General features: G+C 42.4%; 1 protein-coding gene and 1 long non-coding RNA gene across 2 annotated transcripts in view; one reads left to right on the top strand and one right to left on the bottom strand.

The window, feature by feature from the left end:
- The window catches only part of MIPOL1 (mirror-image polydactyly 1), a 295,370-nt gene extending 287,809 nt beyond the window's left edge, over nt 1-7,561 (bottom strand). Inside the window, exon 1 of the mRNA XM_061611676.1 lies at nt 7,370-7,561. The gene's annotated coding sequence lies outside the window, so the exon portion shown is untranslated. The remainder of the gene's footprint in view (nt 1-7,369) is intronic.
- Nucleotides 7,322-13,365, top strand: LOC133377494 (uncharacterized). Its single transcript, XR_009760721.1, has 3 exons — nt 7,322-7,805; nt 9,852-10,129; nt 12,004-13,365. It is a non-coding gene; the product is annotated as an uncharacterized LOC133377494 (long non-coding RNA).
- The last annotated feature ends 988 nt before the right edge of the window (nt 13,366-14,353 follow it).

Raw genomic sequence — 14,353 nt, 5'->3', positions numbered from 1 at the left:
AAAGGCCAAGACCTACCTTGGATCGCCAGCTGTGTCTTTTGGGAGAAGGTAGGCCCAGCTTCGCCCCTCCCCCCCTCCAGGAGTGATACTGCAGGGGTGTGGCTGATGATCCGCAAGTAACTTTCTGAAAGGAAAATCACTTGCTGAGGATCACCCACACAGAATCAAGGGGTTGATTCTGCAGGGTGTGGGTGATGCTCCATTTGCAAGGATTGACCCCTCTATTCAACAGCTGTTCAGCAGAAGGGTTGATTCTGCAGGGTAGTGGGATGCCCCCCAAAACAATGCCTCTCTCAAGGCACTGATCGGGGGGGGGGAAGGCATCACAACACCCTACAGAATTGGCCCTTGTCTCAGTTGGGGGGGGGAGGAGATGCAACGTCTCCTTCCCCCACCACTTTCCCAGCTATATATTTAATTAGGGTTTTAAAACCCTAATTAAATGTTAGCCCCGCCCTGAACTTATTCAGGACTGGGGATGGTCCTCAGGTCAATGCAAGGCGGTTCGGCCTGATGTCCCCCAGATCAGACCACAGGAACGATGGGGAAGCTGTGCACAGCCCTAACCGATAGCACTCCAGGGCAATTCTGAAAGACAGAAGAACAGAAAGATTACCTCAGTGGAAGCTCCTCATCTTGGCATGGCATTTAAAGATTTATACTCTACCTTTTTAAGTACAAATACTGAGATTCCTTCTTAAGGTTTACCAAATCTCAAGACTGTGCAACTTTCTATTGACATGACACTAGACTTTTCTATATAGGGAAAAACTTTTAGAATGCAATAGTTTAAAAATGAATGGATTGGATCCCAAGTTCTGCAAGAGGAATGCCATTCATAAAACAGAGATGCTTTCAGGTCTTGCCTTCGGTTTCTTCCTGCAGTCCCTTTGCACCTTCCAAAAATCTGCTCCAGAGGTGGCATGGGGAATTGTCATGCTTCCACTTCCATGTGCTGAAGAGGCTTGGATCCAACAGAACCTTTAATGGAAGGACTGCTTACATTTGTGGTAGAGCTCTGCTCATTCTGACCCAATACTGTTTAGAATTCATCCTAGCATATTCATGCTTAAATATAATAAACATTTTTTTAAAAAAATTAAGGTATCTATCCCGAGAGGACATGAACCATCTTAGTCCTTCATTAACACATACTAGACAAACTATTCAAGTAGGGATGGAGAACCTGTAGCCCTCCAGATGTTATCAGACTATAACTCCCTTCATGCTTGATTACTGAGCTTGGGGGCCAAGGCTGAGAGGAGTTGGAGTCCAACAACATCTGGATGGATACAGGGTCCCTGTCCCTGTGCTAAAGAGTGCAACTCTGTGCACTTATGAGCACAGCATTATTTCTTTAAAGAAAGCAGGAGAATGCAAGTATTTTGGCACTGGAAATTTATAGAGGAAAAGGAACAGACACACCCCATGGAATAACCCACAAGAAGATGGGCTGGGATAAGACCAAAAGGTTTGCAGGAAACCAGAATCCTTTGTCTTGGGACCTGCAGGTTGTTATGAAAGGGAGATGAAATATTACTATGTCATATTCGTTTTCTAGTCATCATGCATTCTGAATCTCTCTTTACTTGGGGCAAGCACTAATGTTGTAGAAGTAAAGGCTAGGCTGGAAAAATCCTGAGAGGAGCTACCTGTTGGGAGGAGGCCAAGCAGTGTTGACTCTTGTCAATTTGTGGAGCAATGGGACTCACGAGAACTTCCAGCGCTAAGGAAGGCTTACAATATTGCGCACCAGCTAAACAGAATTTAATGGTGTTCTGTGATCTAGTGTCTGTTATTGTTTAAGGTTGCCCCCGCCCAGAGAATTCTTTTAACTTTTAACATTTTTAAGTCTTATTGCAAGCTGCTTTGTAGACAGTAATGTAGAAAAGTTGCATAAAATAAATAGGCACATCCTGATAAACTCGCTTCCTTATTTTAAAGTTTCTAGTCCTTAAAGGTGGAAAGTTAGGCTTGAAATTGGAAGGGAAGAGAGGTAAAGTCTCTTGAATTTGAAGAAGCCAAAGCATGGATTGAGCAGGATTTCCAGAAGTCCTCCATAACTCCTTGCCCCTCCTAATGAGTAGGAGAAGCAAAATACATGTTCACATTTGTTTATAATTTCAGTGATTTATAAAGGTAACAAAATTCTGCTTCTGCTTTGATGCCTCTCAAAAGATTATTGCAACTGATGATGTAATTTTGTACAAGAATAAAGTTTGGAAACAACATGAAACAGCACGTGAACTGAATTCTTTGGATGTTAAATGTGCAGTGCAGAACTCAATTCCCATATTTGCTTGGCCTAGCTGAAGTAGAATTGAATCTGAAATTATAAAATTTGGGCCCCAAAAATCCAACTTTGAATTCCTTGCCCTCAAAATCTAATTTTTACCTTTGATGTTTAAAAGCACATTTTGGATTTTGGCTCTTGAAAAATAAAATGTATACAAAATATAAAATAATTGTATAAATAAACAAACGTCAAATTCCAAGTTACCAACAAAAATATGTATTTTGTGAGTTTCAAAGTTACTTATTCAAATTTTTATTAACAAGTTTCAGAGGCATGAAGTGCACCAAACAGTGTTTGTGCTTATTTAAAATGCTTTTATAATATGCTGTGCCTTGTACGTACATGGTGCTTTACAAAGAATGAGAGGATAGGTCCCTACTGTAAGGGTCTTACAACCTAAAGACAGAGACAAGGAAAACAGAGGAAGAGAGGGAAAATGAGGCAGGGGATAACAGGTAGATTTATTTCAGCTGCTTGGGAACAATCCTACTCTCTACCCCACTCCCAGAGGCTGGCTGAACAGCCATAGGGTGTGGCAGAAGTATTATTCTACCAGGGGACAGGGAGGTCCATTTGCGGTCAGCACTTCCATCCCAGATGTACCCATGGAAAGCAACCTGGCCACACAAGTACTGCAGCATTTCTACTGGTGGTAGGACCTGAAGCAGGGCATTCCAGGGGTAGGCTTTAATCCACAGGATCCCAGTCTCCTTCGTTTCCCCTGATTAGTTTCAAAAATGTGTCCTTCAAACTACACCCGCCCTAGAGTGTGCACAGTTAATTTCCTTGCAAGTTCTGCAACAGGAGAGGAAAAGGAAACAGGGAAAAGTTTTTAAAAGGGGGAAAATCATGACCCCTCCTGCTGCAGCTGCAGTGAGATGGTGGGGCAATGAATATGGTGGAGCCCACACACACAATAGGATTGTTCTGCTTCACATATTTAGGTTTAGTTACAAAAGGGCAGGATTCCTCAGCTTGGTGCCCTCCATAGGTTTTGGACTAAAACTCACATCAGCTCCAGGCCATGCTTGCGGGGTTGATAGGAGTTGTAGCCCAAAATATCAGGAAGGCATCAGTTTAGGGAAGGCTGTAATAGGATATTAGGCCTATGATGTCTGGGACAGCAATGAGGAACCACTAGCCGGTGGGCTTAATTAGGTCTGCCAGGCCTCCCTAACTGATTCGCAAGGCTGTCGCAGTTAACTCATGTACTTAGGAAAATTTGTTTTTACTGCTTGCAGAGCCTGGTGCAGAAGGTTTTGCAAGCCTTAATGATCAGCTAATTGTTGGCACTTGCAAACCCCCTCTTAGATCAGCCCAGTCTTTAACTGTCCCATACCTGACATCACATGCAACCTTTAAAACAAGTGATTGAGATTAAGGAATAAATGTCCCCAGTATCTACCAAGAGTGTCAAAGAATCCATATTTACAGGAGCATGTGGGCTAAATATAAACATTAGCACTAATGGTATTTATTCCCTTGTAATTCTCCCTTCCCATAGATCACACTAAATTTAAACCAGAACAATAAGACAAATTTTCCTAATTATAGGGGAAAGACAAAATAAGTCTTAACCTATCATTGCCTGTATGACCTCATGTTCCTTTTTTCTTCTATCTGACATCTGCAATTGCCAAAATGATAATCCAGATGGGAGGGACAACAAACCATTATCTAGTCCCAGGCTATGGACTGAAGGCACATGAGACCAGCTCCCTGCTGAAGCTAAGCATGGTCAGGTGGTGCCTGGATGGGAGACCACATGGGAACCATATGTAAGCTGCCTTGGGTTTCAATCATGAAAAGAAAGGCGGGGTATAAATGTGATAAATAAATAAATAGTCATTTGACACCTACAGAAATTCTGATCCTTATCCAATGTACTGATGGATGGATGACCACAATGAGGAACCTAACTTTCTTTCTGTTCAAATTAGGGTTGCCAGGCTCAGGGCCTGAGACTGATCCTGTATCTTTAGGAGAAGAGAAAATTCAGCCAAGTGCAGGTGTTCTTGCAACACTGTAATGGGAAAAACCACAAGGTGGAATTCTCCTTTCCCCTGCACAACTTTTAAAGATACAGAAGACCTCTTGGTTGCCAGGCCCGGCCTCCAAGAGGTCTTCTGTATCTTTAAAATTGTGCAGGGGGGAAGGAGAATTTCACCTTGTGGTTTTTCCCATTACAGTGTTGCAAGAACACCTGCACTTGGCTGACTTTCTCTTCTCCTAAAGATACAGGATCAGTCTCAGGCCCTGAACCTGGCAACCCTAGTTCAAATTAAAATTACTTGGATTCCCAGACTTTATTCTGGCAAGATATTTTGAATCAAAGGAGGGGGAATGTTCACCCCTCCCCAAAATTAACTAAAAAACAATATAAAAGATTGTAAAAGTCCTGCTTGTATATGTCTAACTAAAGGCAGAAAAATGAAAGAGAAGGAACCATTTATATTCACAGAACAGTTAAAGATGCATAAGAGAGGGAAAACATGGAAATAGAAGGCCTGTGAAAAATAAGGAGTTGCTTATTGATCTTCTACTCTTTCAAAATACAATGTTTAGCACCAACTGGGAGTGGCAGATGAGGTTTTTTTTTCCAGGTTAGACATGCATGCAAAAATATGATTGAAGGAGTGTTCATAACATGTTGCCTGTACCACCAAATTCAGGTCTTTAAGGACACCTGTCTCACTTTGAGAATGAGTTTATCTGTAGTATTTTAATTGGCCAGGCTTAGCAAAAATAATATCAATGCGCATGTTAATTGTTCTGAGCTTCTTGTGATTTTGTGGGCTTTTTTGTAATGCAGTATTTCTCTAGAACACCAGCATACCAGAATGCAATTAGAAACACATACATGTTCAGAACATAATGTTCAAACACCAGCTCAACCGAGACACCTGTTTTTAAGATGGCCAGGAGAGATGCACAACACACTGTGATTCTCTATTTGACCTCCACATACTATGTAATGGAGTGAGGGCAGGAAGAGGAAAAATGCAAAATATCTCTCTATAACAGCGTATTTGAATAAATGCCTGTGATCTACTAGTGGTACTTTGGATCTGCAGCAACTATATTATTATTCCAGCAACACAGAGGGCAGCATCTCCTTCAAGAAATTAAAACTGATCAGGCTAACTGGCAACTTAATAGCATTTTTTATCTGCCTGATTTATCCTATACGTTAAACCACATCTTTCCTTTAAAAAAGGAATGTGGTTTCTTTTGTCCTCTACCTCTTTCCCATTCCTCTAAGACTAAGTTGTTTTCCTCTAAGAGGGCCTCTTTGATCCTCTTCAATAACCTGATGACAGCAACTAATACCATCTGGAAGGGTCTCTCAGACCCAGATACAGTCTCTTAACATACAAAAACAGAATAATAATACTAAATGAAATGCTCAAAGGTGCCAGAGAAAATAACATTCCAGCAAGTACAACACTACAAGAAAATAATAATACTAAAAACCTTCTGCAACACACAGTATGGACATTTCATGCATGTTGTACCTTCTATATGTGCAGTAGTAGCTTTTAAAGTGGCCTCTCAGGTGGCTTTGAATAGCAGCATCTTGACTGAGAAGCATACCATTTGGACTTTGGCGACTATCTCTTGGCTTTGGAATTAAGTGCTGCCTGACTCCACTTTGTTGTCCCCACACGACACTGTCAAATCTGACTGCAGATAGAGTTGAGTTTTAATTTAGAAGGCTTTCAAATAGCCTTCTACTAATCAGTATAATGTTTTGGTGGCCAATAAAGCCCATGGAGAATAATGCTATCAGTGACTCCTGGTCGTAATGGCTATATGTTACCTCCAGTATCGGAGACACGATGCCTCTGAATACCACTTGCTGGGAACCATATGCAGGAAAGAGCTATTACTGTATGTCCGGCTTGTGGGCTTCTAATAGGCATCTGGTTGGCCATGAGAACAGGTTGGCCATGAGAACAGAATGCCGGACTAGATGGGCCTTTGTTCTTCCTCCTATGTTCTTATCAAGCAAACCAGAACAGTGGAATCACTGCTCAACGAAATTCAGCTTCTGGTCTTAAGTGGGAGGAAACAATTCAGAGATACTGATATTTTTGTATGATTATTATTACTATTATTGTTGCTGTTATTATTGTTATTTTGTTAAACTTCTGTGTGTTCCCCCCTTCCTCCCAGAAGGAGACCAGGGCAAAACAGTACAAACATCTTAAAACATCTCAAAAACAAAACAACTTAAAAACATTTTTAAAATAAAACATCTTAAAAATGTATTTTTTTTAATACCAAGTGGCATCACATAAAAAGGGAGGGGAGCACCATCTCACAAACCTATGCACCTCCAGTTTCCAAACTAGATTTTATAAATCTGTTATCAAGTTAGACTCGGAGCTGCATTGTTTTCTTGTGCGGTAGAAAGGTAGCATCTAAATCACCATTCCTTAAAGAGTCAGAGTTTAAAATAACTGGGGGGGGGCTGGGGGGGAAAGAAATATCTCTTCTTTACTTTCTTGCAAAGCCACTTCAACTTCAGTTCTGTGACCAAAGTACTATTAAAGCACAGCACCCTTCAAAACTTAAGCTGCAATCCAATACATATCTACTCAGAAGTAAGCTCCATTGGGTGCAACAGGACTTACTCCCAGGTAAGTGTTATTGGATTGCAGCCTTACTCTAAACTGTAGAGTCTCGAGTCTGAAGTAACCCAAGTTACCATCAGTCCAAGTCCAGGAAGCCCCGCCTAAACATATTTCTCTGTGGAGGATAAGACTAACGGCGAGCACATTTGGCAGGAAAAATACCATACAATATGAAAATCAAGAAGAGATTACAGATTCACATTCATTATTATTATTATTCATTATTACTGTTATTAAGGGCAGCAGCGCCAGAGACATCCTCCATGCCCATTCGCTTCCTCTGGTATTCCCATCCCCGTAGGCTCTGCCAACCGCTCCATGGTCTCAGCCAAAGCTGCGGGAGTTTCCGCGTAAGTGCTAAGTAAACAATCCTAACCGTTCAAAGGAAAGCAACACTACGCGCTGGGATCCAGCCTCGGTGAAAGGCTACCGTTACCTGCTGGTTTCACCGGTACGTCCCAGGGCTGGCCAAACACACGCGAAGGCAGAAGAAACTCCTTCTGCGTGGGTACGTCTCTAGAAAGAGCAGGCACTACTCAGTACCGTACACTTATAATTATTAGACTAACACAAGCTACCAACTTCCGGAATCCTTGAGACTTTTTTTCCCCTCCGGGCGGAAGTGAAAGGGGCTGTGTGGATGAATCCCGGATTTGAGCGTAGCAGAGGCAGCACCGGCGCGCCTGCTGGTCTCCGCAGGCAAGAAAAACCAGCAGCAAAGGCTACAATCCAATACCCACTTATCCGGGAGTAAGTCCCACTGAACCCAATGGAGCTGACTTGTGAGTAGACATTACTGGATTGCAGCCACAGACGTTTGCTCTACCTAAAGTAGGACTTCGCGTGAAAAAAGAAGTGATGGAACGTTAAACGTAAGACATCCTTGGCTGCAAAAGTCATTGGAACAGAAAGCTATTGACACTAGATTCGGGCCGGGAAACGGGTGTGAAGGGAGTGATTTAAACAGCTTAGTATAGGATGGCACTTTTTAAAAAATATTACATTTATATCCCACTTTCCTCCAGGCAGCATATATGGATCTATTTCTCCCCATTTAATCCCACAACAAGGTAGGTTAGACTGAGAGACAGTGATTGGCCCAAGGTCAACCAGTGAATTACATGACTACCTGGGGATTTGAATCCTGATCTCCCAGGTCTAAATCTGACACTGTAACCACTGCAGCACACTGCCTGCAAGGGTATAACAATCCAACACTTTCACAACTACACCACATTATGACTCTGATTGCTGCACAGATATGCTGCATGATATTCCTTTAAAGACAGGGTGGGGAACCCATGGTTTTCCAGATGTTGTCAGCCTACAGTTCCGATCATCCCTGGCCATTGGCCACACTGGGTGGAGCTGTTCAACTCCCAACAGCTCCAACAACATCCGGAGGCCACAGGTTCCTCACTTCTGCCAAGAAAGGAACACTGCTCGACACCCTGGACTCTCCATTGTGGAGTCCCACAGGGATCGGTACTGTCCCCCATGCTTTTCAACATCTATATGAAGCCGCTGGGTGCGGTCATCAGGAGTTTTGGAGTGCGTTGTCACCAGTACGCTGATGACATGCAACTCTACTTCTCCTTTGCATCTTCCTCAGGTGAGGCTGTTAACGTACTAAACCGTTGCCTGGCCGCGATAATGGATTGGATGGGAGCTAACAGACTGAAGCTTAATCCAGACAAGACCGAGACGCTGTTAGTGAGTGCCTTCTCTGCCCAGATGGTGGATGTTTACCCTGTTCTGGATGAGGTTACACTCCCCTTGAAAGAACAGGTTCGTAGCTTGGGAGTTCTTTTCGACCCTTCCCTGTCTCTTGAGGCTCAGGTAGCCTCAGTGGCACGGAATGCTTTCTACCATCTCCGATTGGTAGCCCAGCTACGTTCCTATCTGGACAGTGACGACCTCGCCTCAGTCGTTCATGCTCTGGTAACTTCTAGATTGGACTACTGCAATGCGCTCTACGTTGGGCTGCCCTTGAAGATAGTTTGGAAACTACAGTTAGTCCAGAATGCAGCGGCCAGATTGTTGACGCGGACCAGAAGGTCCGCTCATATAACACCTGTTTTGGCCCGTCTGCACTGGCTTCCTATTTGTTTCTGGGCTAAATTCAAAGTGCTGGTTTTGACCTATAAAGCCTTACACGGCATGGGACCGCAATACCTGGTGGAGCGCCTCTCCCAATATGAAACTACCCGTACACTGCGCTCAACATCTAAGGCCCTCCTCCGAGTACCATCCCATCAAGAAGCTCGGAGGATGGTGACTAGAAATAGGGCCTTTTCGGTTGTGGCTCCCGAACTGTGGAATGGTCTCCCCGATGAGGTGCGCCTGGCGCCGACGCTGCTATCTTTTCGGCGCCAGGTGAAAACCTTTTTATACTCCCAGGCATTTTAAAGTGTATTTTTATAGTATTTTATTACTATGTTGTATTCAGGATGTTGTTTGGTTCTTGTATTGTTTGTATGTTTTTGTTTTTTGAGTTATGGTATTTATTGTATTTATATATTGTCCTTGCTTTTACCTTTTATGTACACCGCCCAGAGAGCCTTCGGGCTTCGGGCGGTATATAAATTAAATTAAATAAATAAATAAAATAAAAATAAAGTTAGAGAAGTTGGTGGACAAGGCCTTCAGAGATATGAAAGTGGTACCCCACTCCCAGGTTGATTGCTCCACTGCTGGCATGGAAGCGCATTGAGGAAGGAAATCTAATTGATACAGGCATACCATTTTTACAAAACCTTTTTTTTAAAAAGAAAAACTTTAGTTAAGAAAATATCCACATTTTCCACAATTTGTTTTGCACGTGAAAAAAGACTTTCTGCTGCACCCTTTTGTTTCTGGGCAGACATGCCACAGCCCAATTGTAGCTAAAGCTTGGTTTTGTCCCTTGTTTTCTCTAGGCATCTCTCACTTCCGCCCGAGGGGAGAGAGGGAAAGGAACCAAGAAGCTCCATGTCCTTACAACAGGCTTTGATACCACCATATTTTCCTATCTCTGTGCTCAGGCCGGCACAACAAAAGCCCACAGTGTGAGCGAGCGGAATGGCTATGGCTAGTAATAATTATTCCCTAAAGAGACGGTGATGCAGCTGCTGTGGAGAGCCGGTGGAAGGCTGTTACTAAGCGGAGGAGGCAGGATAACTGACCACATGGACTGATGGGTCTTTGATCACTGTAGGTGGGTGGGAAGTCTTGGAATATTTTAGGAAAACGAAAGTTTTTGAGCTTTTACTACTGATTTGTGGAATCTGTGCTGGTGTTTTCTGGAGCAGACTCAATCTCCGAAAGAGAAATAAGATATTTATTATTTTAAAAACTGCATGGAAGGGTGTGTGGAAAAGGGACGAAATTCAAGTTCCGGGGGCCTCCAGTCTGCTGTGAGTGGTCCTGGCCAGCGCCACGTACCCTGCGGGATTTGGGTTTTTTTGTCTACCGATAATGGTGGTAGGGCTAAATCCTGCACTATGTGAAAAAGAAATGTGCAGTATAGAATCATTTGTGTGCAACATCTCATCACAAATATGTTTCTGCTGTGGTAGATCTTTCTGTATCAAAATAACATTGCCAGTGCTCAGAAGCAGCATGAAGAAAGCAATTTGGTAGATGCGACTCCATATTGCTGCACTTGATTAACTTGCTGCGTGGAACAATCCCAAGGCAAGTACAATCATGGAGCAATTGCTGGAGATAGGTAGAGTACGAGTTTTATGACACAGCAGCATCTCCACTCCCTCATGCCTACATTAAGCACACTTCAGGCAGTTCAGTTTAAGATTCTACTCATATGTACCTTTTTTTCCTGCCAGCACCCAGGACTCATCATTTCCAGGGTCTCCAAAAGAGATCAGCTGGCTAATTGTATTGATAACGTGAAGAAAGAAATGTAGGCATATATGGTCCACATCAGTGGCTGTATTTGCAGAAAACTTTGGCAAACACTTAAAAAGTGTAGTCACCTGCACAACACATTTAACTAGGCGAAAAATGCTAGCAGGCATGCACAGTGATGAGGCCTCCTTCAACCAGTCCTATTGAATGACAACTGGCAAGCCATGATGGTGTAATGGTTAGAGTGGTAGACAGTTGACCTGGGAGACCAGGGTTTGAATCCCTATCCAGCCATGAAGCTCACTGGGTGATCTTGGGTGAGTCACTGTCTCTCAGCCTAACCTATCTCACAGGGTTGTTATGAGCCATGTACACCACTTTGAACTCCTTGGAGGAAAGGTGGTATATAAATGTAATAAACTTCTGTCAGCCATTCTTGAATGATGAATTTGGATATTATCAGCTTATTCGTTTGGGCTCAGTGTTTATTGTTTCCCAGAACACCAGCAATCTAAATTTGGAGTAAAATCACTAAACAGCATCCCTGAATGCCTAACAGAATGTTGGATGGCCATCTTGGTAATCTGATCAGCCAATTTGTTCTTAATTCCAATATATCCAGAAGACCAACAAAATAACTTGCAGAGAACAAAAATCTCCAACTGGGAAAACTTGTAAGTGGTAGGAGCGTGCAGATGTAGAGGCTCGCAAACTCTAAGGTTCATCAGAAGCAGCTTGCAAGGTGGGACATAGCTGCTACACTGGCTTCTCAGCAGGTGGACGACTCTTGCTTACCAAGAAGTACAAGCTGGAAATGGTGCAAACACACCAGCAGGAGCACCAGATTGGCTTTACTAATGTTTGGACCACACCAACCTCCCCTCCTGGTAAGCAACAGCAACCTATCTCCTGGGAACCTTTTATAGTAGCTATGCCCCACCCACACAAGGAGTGTCGAAGCTTATATGCATGGTCCACAAGGACATTTTTACAATGCAATCCTATACAGGTCTACTCAGAAGCAAGTCCCATTGATTTAAATGGTGATCACTACACCCAGGCAAGTATTAGGATTGCAGCCTTAAGAGTTTAGATTCTTAGCAAATTGGCATGTAAAGATGCAGTTCCAGGTTATCCATGTTTATATCCTGCCAGAAAGCCACTGCTCTATAAGCTATGTGGCTCAGGGGTTTCTTTCTTATTAATTTTTATTGTATTTTTCAGAAACAATATACCCCCCCGAAAACCCCAAAGACACTGAAACTCCCAAAGAAGAGGCAGTCACTTACATAACTTCATACAAAAACTTCAAGAATTATGAAACATACTACAAAACAAAATGTATTACATCATTACAGTATTACATTATCCATAATGAAAACATCTTGTGAACAACTCTTTTATTAGACTTATTCGTAAAAGAAATAAAACTCCAACAGTCAGCTGAAAAAGTGCCTTTGTATTTCTTTCTTTAAGCTATTCTTAATTTTTTGCATAAACTTTTCAGTTAAGGCTAGTTGCCACACTTTATCATATCAGTGAGAGATTGGCTTCCTTTAAGTTTTTCCAAAATTTTGTAATAATCACTCTGACTGCCACCAAAAGATATCCTATTAGTGGCCTGTTTTTTCAGTCTATATGATCCTTCAAGAATAGATTTAACAGTGCCTGTTTCATGGTTTTTGTGATTGGTGGGGTAGTAGTTTTTGCTTTTTGCTCTTTCCTCAAACTGCAGGATGTTGATACTTTTGTGCATGTCTATCCTATATGCTGTAAGGAGACTGTCAGTGCAGCCCTTCCAGGACATTGCTGAAGCCAGTTTTTAAAAACAAGATGAGGGACATTAAATACAATTCTTGTAAGTTTTAGCAACAGTTCTTTGATATTGGCTGAGATTTGTATGGGAACTTGTCCCACATCGTTGCCCATTGTTCATCAATTTCTATTCCCCAACCCATTTATCCAAACTTGCTGTAAACCATCTACAGAGCCTGTATGAAATTGAATGATAAAATCTAGATACTAGGTCCTTGTCCCTCATAGTAAAGCCTCAAACTATGTGTGATCTCAGGTTGCTTGCTTTACGATGGAATGCTGCCTTATCAAATTACCAATCTGATACCATAATGGCCACATGATATTACTATTTTTAACTGATTTCACCACGTCTCTCTAGGAACAGATTGAGTTCCTTTGTAAACGTCTCTAAGCCTTATATATGAACTATCTTAGACACCTCACTGTTGAATTGCTTGAGGGGTATTTTTTCTTCTTAAACAGATAACTGCACCCCCTGTGTTGCAAAGAACCACCATGCCAAGAAAGTTACATAGAATAATGACAATTATCTGAATCCACTTCACTCTGGGTTCAGGCCTGATTTTGGGACTGAATCAGCCTTGGTGGCCCTGATGGATGACCTTTATTGGGGGAGGGGAGTGCAGCCCTCTTACTTGATATCTCAACAGCTTTTGATACCATCAGCCATGGTATCCTCCTGGACTGAATGTGTGGGACAGGTATCAAAGGCACTGTATTACAAATGTTCCATTCCTACCTGCATGGTCAAGTCAGCAACTAGCAATGGGGGAGTGCTCTTTGACCCCTAGCACATGTGTTATGAGGTTCCATAGGGCACCATTTTGTCCTCAATGCTATTTGATTTATCCCAGTGGATATGTGCTTTGGATTTGAATTGATTTTATGTATGTGTTGTTGTTGTTCTAAACTGCTTTTATAATTGTTTTATATATACAATTGTCTTCTATTTTTATATATGTGGCTGTCTTACATATGTTACTGTATTGTAAATTGCTTTGGAATGCTTCATGGGAAGATATTTATAAATGAAATAATAAATCATGTTGGCATGCAGTCAATCATAAAACAGATGGAGCAATCCTAACCAGACAGATATGCCAGCTTGTCTCCTGTGTAAATGACACTGCATCCTAGCTGTTTCTGCCCTGGGTATGTGTGGCCAGGTTTGTTGAGGAGGGGAATAGTGCACACCTCCATTTTCTGCCCCCCATTGACTGAATGAATTTAGTTACAGCTGCATTTTGGGGGATGTAAGTTACACCAAAGTCTGAGTGGGAGCAGTGAATGAAGGAGGTTAGGAAGCAGTATGACATTTATTCCTTCCTCTGTACCCCTCCCCCAGCACCACACCCATTCCCTGCTCCTTTTTTGCCTTCTACACCAGTATAACTTATCGTGGCTTCATTTATACCAGAAGGGCTTACCCTCAGCAAATATAAGTAAGTACACCAGGTCAAATCATTTACACTTAGCCAGAGGCTGGGAAGATACATCACATCCAAACCTCTCTGAGGTGGTTACTTTAAACAGCCATGGCATCCCCCCAAAAATCCTGGGAAGTATAATTTGTGAAGAGAGTTGTTAAGAGACCTCTATTCCCCTCATAGAATATAATTCTCATAGGAGGGACAGTCTGTTAAACCATATGGTGAATTGTGACTCTGTGAGAACAGGGAGTCTCCTAACAACTCTCAGCACATTTCACAAACTACACTTGCCAAGATTCTTTGGGGAACGCTATTATTGTTTAGAG

The sequence above is a fragment of the Rhineura floridana genome, chromosome 2 (assembly GCF_030035675.1).
Source record: "Rhineura floridana isolate rRhiFlo1 chromosome 2, rRhiFlo1.hap2, whole genome shotgun sequence".
NCBI classification, from domain to species: domain Eukaryota; kingdom Metazoa; phylum Chordata; class Lepidosauria; order Squamata; family Rhineuridae; genus Rhineura; species Rhineura floridana.
Note: the sequence above shows the minus strand (reverse complement) of the source record. Positions and strands in the feature narration are given on the sequence as shown.